Raw genomic sequence first — 6,312 nt, forward strand, 5'->3', positions numbered from 1 at the left:
ATGCACACGTGCATCCCTTCCTCCAGCGTGCACTCGGCCTGCGACGGGCGCTCCTGACAGCCGGGGACCCACACCCTCTTTGCGGGAGCCGGCCTCCCCCTGGTCTAGGCTGTGAGAGACAGGTGTGGTCAGGAGGTTTGCCAGCAGTGGGTTGGGGATGGAGGAGGCCCTGGCCCAAGTTGTGGGGGCCCAAATCCTAGGCTGGGGGAGCAGGGACAACCCAAGCTGGTTCCAGACAGGGGCTATCTATCCTTCCATTTACCGACCCGCCCATTCATCGTCCTCCCTCCCTTATCCACCATTCATCCCTCCTCCATTCATCCATTCAAGCACACACTTATCTGTCCATTCATTCATTAGCCCATCAACACTTCCATGCACCCGGCTGTCCACCCTCCACCCACCAGGCCCCATCCATCTCCATATATCTGTATATCCGTGCACCGACCATTCATCAATCCATCAACCTATTCATGCATCTATTTTTTTCTGTCAGTCAGTTGACCCATCTGTGTGGAGTCTGATGTCCAAGAGCTGGTGCTGACCTTCCCTAGGAACACAGGTAGGCCACCTACGTCCAGGTGGAAGCAGGTATGCAGGTGCTTGTAGAGGTGGTGGTGATAAGATGGGGAACTTCCGTTTTAGGTGATCCTAGTTTCTCAGTGAATGAGATTGAGGAGTAAGGAGTCTTGGCAATTTAAGGAGAGAAGAGAATGGGGAAATTGTTCCTGAAAGCAAGGCTTTGTGAGTGAGAAAGAAAAATGATGTAGGTTGGCTAGGCAGTGCTTATACCCCTTGAGGCTACAGTCACAAATTTACAGTGGTCAGCACGCTTGTGTGTTTGTGTGCGGCTGTTCAGCTGCTTAAGTGTATCTACACCTGCAGCCAGGGGCTACCTATCCATCCCCCATCCATCCCCCATCCATCCATCCCCCATCCATCCATCCCTCACCCATCCATCCACCCATCCCCCTCCATCCATCTTCCATACATCTATCCATCCCCCATCCATCTATCATCCTCATCCATCCACCCATCCACCCATCCAACCCTCGTCCATCCCCCATCCCTCATCCATCCATCCATCCCCCATCCATCCATCCATCCCCCACCCATCCACCCATCCCCCGTCCTTCTATCCACTCATTCACCCTTCTTTCCTTCCTTCCATGCTTCCTCACTACCACCCATCCATCCTTTCTTCATCCATCATACCTGCCTCATCCCTCCTCCATCCCAGGGAATGGTATGGGGACAGGATACTGTTCCTGCCTTCAAAGAGGATTGAGGTCCAGGGTGGAGAGAGGGGACAAGTGAGTGAGCATGGAGAGGTAATGCCTGTAGCCACTGTATTGTAGGGCAGCACTCTGTCCCTCTGTGGTTTTCCAGGCCTGAGACCTTGCTCCTCACCTTTCTGCTGCACCCTGAAATGTATGCAGGAGCTCTTGGATCAAAAGTGGTGTCACAGGCAAGCCGTGAGCTGGGGCAGTACATGGGGCCCCCTTCCTTCCTCCCACTCACTGAGCTTCTGGTGCCTTCTACCCTTTCTGCCCAGGCTTGACCCCAAAGCCCATGTGTCCTATAATCTACAAAAAAGCAAGAGAACTTGAAAACTGTTCAAGTCATTGACATGACTCCAGACCCTGCCCACTGTAGGATGCTGGCAGGAGCAGGCGGGGGCTGGGGTCCACGGGCCCCTCCACAGTGCACACTGATGCAGTCGCTGGACATCAGGAGACACGGTGTCACTCCGCTGCCCCACTCAGTTGCCCCTGGACCCACGGAGGATGCAGTTGCCCTCAGAGGAGGGAGCCTAAAGCTGCCACCAGGCTCCCCGCAGGTCAGACCAGGTCTTTCTGCAGCGGCCTCATCACAAGGGACATTTGGCAGGGTAGCAGGGCAGCCCCCCAGGGCCAGGCCACATAATTACTCAGCACAGGGCTGGTGACCGACGCGGCAGCTCCAGTCAGCTGGCCAAGTGTGTGCACCCCGAGGCGGGGGGAGGGTGGCCCGCAGGGTGGGTGCGCAGGCTGGAGCCGGCGGGCGGGTGACGATGGCCCGCCTGCCACACCTGAGACCGTCCCACACCTGACCTGCCCTCGGAAGATCGCACGGGCAGGTAAACACGGTGTCATGCTTAGTCCTGGGACACAGGCAAACAGGCCAAGGAGCAGGGGCATGCAGCAGCTGGGGTACTTTCCTCCCTGACCCAGCGGCGCACCCAGCACACCGCCCAGCCTCGCTCCAAAAGCCTCTCTTCGCATAGCGACCCTGAAACGCAGAAGCCCCACGTGATGGGGAGGGGGATGACATTCGTCTATTGCCGGCCCCCCTCCGCGGCTCTGCCAGCCTCCCAGACGCACACTTGCCCCCACCCCTGCCCACAATGACTAAAACCCGAAAACTTCCATCACTCCCACTCCTTCTTAGGAACACTCAGCATCTCAGTCTTATCAGGCTTCTTACTCATGTGTCTCCTCTCCCGGCAGATGAAACAGGACGCCAGAATCACCAGGCCGTGCGTCCAGCAGCAGCAGCACATGAACCTGGAGGAGAGGGCTCCAGAGGGAGTCCTGGGGGGAGGCGGGATCCCACCGGGGGAACCGGCCTGCACGACTGCCCACCCACCAGCCCTCAGTCCCTGGAGGGCAGGGCCCATGCACCGCGTCCTCCTTTGCTTGGTCGAGGTGGGACCAGCGGCGGGGGCCTCGTCGGTCCACAGGAACAGAAGGAAAGCTAGTGCTTGGAAGGCTCAGGGGAGGCTGGTCTGTTGGCCCCTGGGTAGGCGGCCTTCTGCAGCCATGGGGGACCCTGGCCCACTGCTCCCCACTGGGCTCTGACCTGCCCTGTCTCCTCGTTCTTCCCGCCACGGGCAGAGAGCCTCAGAGTGGAATGAGTCTTCGTGCTGGCCTCCACCTGCATCCTTCCACTGACTGCCACAGAGTTTCCACCTGGGGCCCAGTGCCACCCTCAGCCTTGGGGACGGCACAGGAAAAGGCCAGGAAGCCCCCGCTCCAAAGCACGCGGGAGTGGGCTGCAGAAAACGCAGACACGAACACGCTTGCCTGCAACATACAGACACACTGTGGCCCATACGCACCTCCTTCCTGAAGGCCGGTCACTCCTCCCTTCCTTCTGCACCATGGACCAAGTGCCCCTCGGCTGGTGCTGGCCTGGGAGACCCTGGAGGTCCCACCTGGTGCCACTGGCAGCTAGAAGAGCAGAGAAGGGTCGTCGGGCTACCCGAGGGGCAAAATCGAGTCACGTCCCCTCCGGCCTCAGCCTCAGAGGCAGGACTTGCCCCACGGCCCCCCTGGCCCTGCTGTACCCACACGCGGGAGGCCCGCTGCTGGGCCAGGGCAGGAGCCCTTCGCTCTGGGTCCTGGGCACCCCAAGAATGCTGGTGAACTAGCCTCCCCACAGGGCAGGACCCTAACACTCTCATGTGGTGGCACAGTGGCCACGCGGCAGCTTCCCATAGGCTGGCCACAGGCAGAGCCTCCACGGCCAGAGGGTCCCCCGATCCCAATTCTGGGCAGTTCTGGAATCTCTGGGGCTCAGTGCACCAAGAACTCGGGCAGGCAGAGCCGAGCCCGTGTCAGACCTGGGGCAGCCCTGACTCTGGGCTCGAGGGGTGCTGGGGGTATCCATGGAGGCCACGGCTTCCCACCCAGGCCCACCTGCCCACACGACCCATCTGGAGGACCTGGCCGAGGTTTGCGTCAGTGCGTAGATCAGCCCCCAGGGGAACCAGGAGCGGGAGGAGGAGGGACTGAGCCACCCCTTCCCGGGGTCTCGCAAACACGCGTCCTAGAGAACCCAGCCCACCTCGGAGCGCAGGACGGAGGGCGGGCCGGAAGCCAGGCGTGTGCGGAGAAAAGCCCCCCAGGCCTTGGTGCCATGAATACACACACATGTGCACCCCACACGCACACACATACACCACGCCCATGCACACACCTCGTTCCCACCCAGCCTGAAGAAAGCTGCTCAGGACCCCTGCCCCAGGTGTGCCGCTCTCCCAGTCCTCGGCCGGACAGAGCAGACAAGCGGCCCAAAGCAAAGTCTGCTGGCCGTTACCCCCGCTGCTGCCCACAGGCCCGCAGCACCCGATAAGGCAGCGGCCGCACGCAGAGGAGTGGACGGGCGCGTGCTCGTGGGCCAGCTCCAGGGGCCCCGTGACGGGGCGGGACACCTGTGACTCAGGACTGAGGTTGGAGAGGGAGGCTGACAGGATAAACGGAAGAAGTCAACAGGGACCCTAGACTGCCCCTTCGTCTGACTTCACTCCTCGTAGTAGGAGGCACCATGGGGGCCTGCCCATCCACCCCTCAAGCCTGAGAGCCAGCACAGCGGGCCCTGCCACCCCCACCAAGCCAGGCCAAGGTCACCAGGCCAGGCCCAGGCTGGGCCAATGACATTTCTGCTCCTGCGCATGACGGCGGCGCCTTGAACTGAGAAGCCTGCATCCCAGGAAGAGAGCGAGGGCCAGTGAGTTTCCAGAGATGCACAGGGGCCCTGCCAGGGCTCTCATGGTGCCAGTGACAGGGACCCCAGCTCACAAAGCAGCAGGGAGAACTCTGCCTTCAACAGGCAAGTGGGCCAAGGACACCCGTTTCAGGCAAGGTTTGATCCAGCAGCTCAAAGCGTGTCTGCAAGGAGTAGTTTCACCTGCCCTTCACGGTGATTTCTGTGGGCTTTCTGTGGGAGGGCCGGGGCTGTGCGTGGCTCAGGGAGGGCCGAGGGGATGAGATCGGGCTCATACTCAGGCTGCCGGGTGCTGAGATGGGCCCTGCAGGGGAGCAGAGGGGAGTTCAGTTTGGGTCATGCTGGAGCCTGGGAGCACATGGTGGCTGGGATGGGCGCTATCCCGCAGCAGAGGGCAGGAAGGAGGCCGGGGAGGCCCACTGGGGACACCCTCCCCCACGGCCACATTGCCGAACCTCCCTGTGCCTGGCACACCTCAGGCTGCACACCCACCAGATGCAGGAGAGGCTGCCCTGTAGGCCCTCAGGGGTCACGGGAGGCCTTTGCCCTGTGGCCAGACCTCTGGAGGAGAGGGGTTTGTGCGGCAGGTGGGCAACAGGCCGCGGCCCCCACGGCTGCTCACCGCTGGTGACCACAGGTGGCTTGGCCTCGGTGCGTGTCAGTTTCCCGTCTGTGGGAGAGACCCTACCTCAGGGCATGAAGGTGACTCACAGGGGCGAACTCCCTGGGACATGAAGCAAGGGTGCATAATGTTGTCCCAGCGCCCAGCCACCCTGGTCAGTGGGGAGGGTGTCCGCCAGGCCGGCGACCGCGATGGCGCTGCTGGGAAGGCTTTGCGCAGGTCCCGCCGCACATCCCACAAAGCCCCAGGCTGGCAGCATGGCCCTGGCGCTCCCTCCGTGGCTGGACGGGGACTTGCCCTGGCCACTAAGGGGAGGGCCCCGGGCTCTCTGGTTTTGGTTGGCAGGGGAGCCCCCAGCCCGACCCCCCACAGCAGCCGAGGGCCCTCTGCTGGGAGCCACGGCGTCCAGACCCCAGCTCGGGAACCCGCGTGCCGGGATAAGTAAGTTCATTACCTTCCACGACAGGATAAGCCCGTTCTGATCGCTGCATTAGGAACAGAACTGCAAGATTATAAATTACAGGGATGTGCTCACGTGTCTGTCTCTCCAGGGCCAGGCGGGAGAAGTTAATTATTTTTATAGGTCCAGATAGGGCACGGTGGGTCAGGACGCCCGGTCCGGGGTCCGAGCCAGCAGGACGCGGGGCCCTGCCCAGCCCTGTTCGGAGCACCCGTGCCGGCCTCTCCCTCCCGTGAAGGAACAGGTTAATGGGCGTCTGCGGCTCCTTATTATTGCTGCCTGCAGAGAGGAGTGAGCCGGGCCCAGCTCTCTGAGTGGCCGGCGGGACCATCAGTATCCCTGAAGGATACTCAGCAATCTTTTTTTTCTCCCAATTGCCCACCACAGCCTATATTACAAATACATAAATCATAATGTTTCAACAAAAGCAAAATTTAATTTTCTCCTTTCAGCCGTTATCTGGGCCGGGTGGTATACGGCAGGCTGTGCCGGGCTCATTTATTACACCCACTGAATGGATAATGGCAGGCCCGGTCGATTGTCGCCAGCTTTGTTCGGGCTCTGAATGTGCCGCGCAGCCTGTGGTGGCCCAATCTCCCCGCATCTGTAATAGATACACAGGACTCTATTATTCCTTGCCGGAACAAAATTAAATAGTGGTGTGTGCCGGGGCGGGGGCTGGGCTCCTGGGAGGTGGAGGCAGCCGGCATGTTGGCCCGCCACGGCCCCCCCCCCCCCCCCC

This window comes from Ursus maritimus, unplaced genomic scaffold (genome assembly GCF_017311325.1).
Source record: "Ursus maritimus isolate PB19 unplaced genomic scaffold, ASM1731132v1 scaffold_8, whole genome shotgun sequence".
Classification (NCBI taxonomy): domain Eukaryota; kingdom Metazoa; phylum Chordata; class Mammalia; order Carnivora; family Ursidae; genus Ursus; species Ursus maritimus.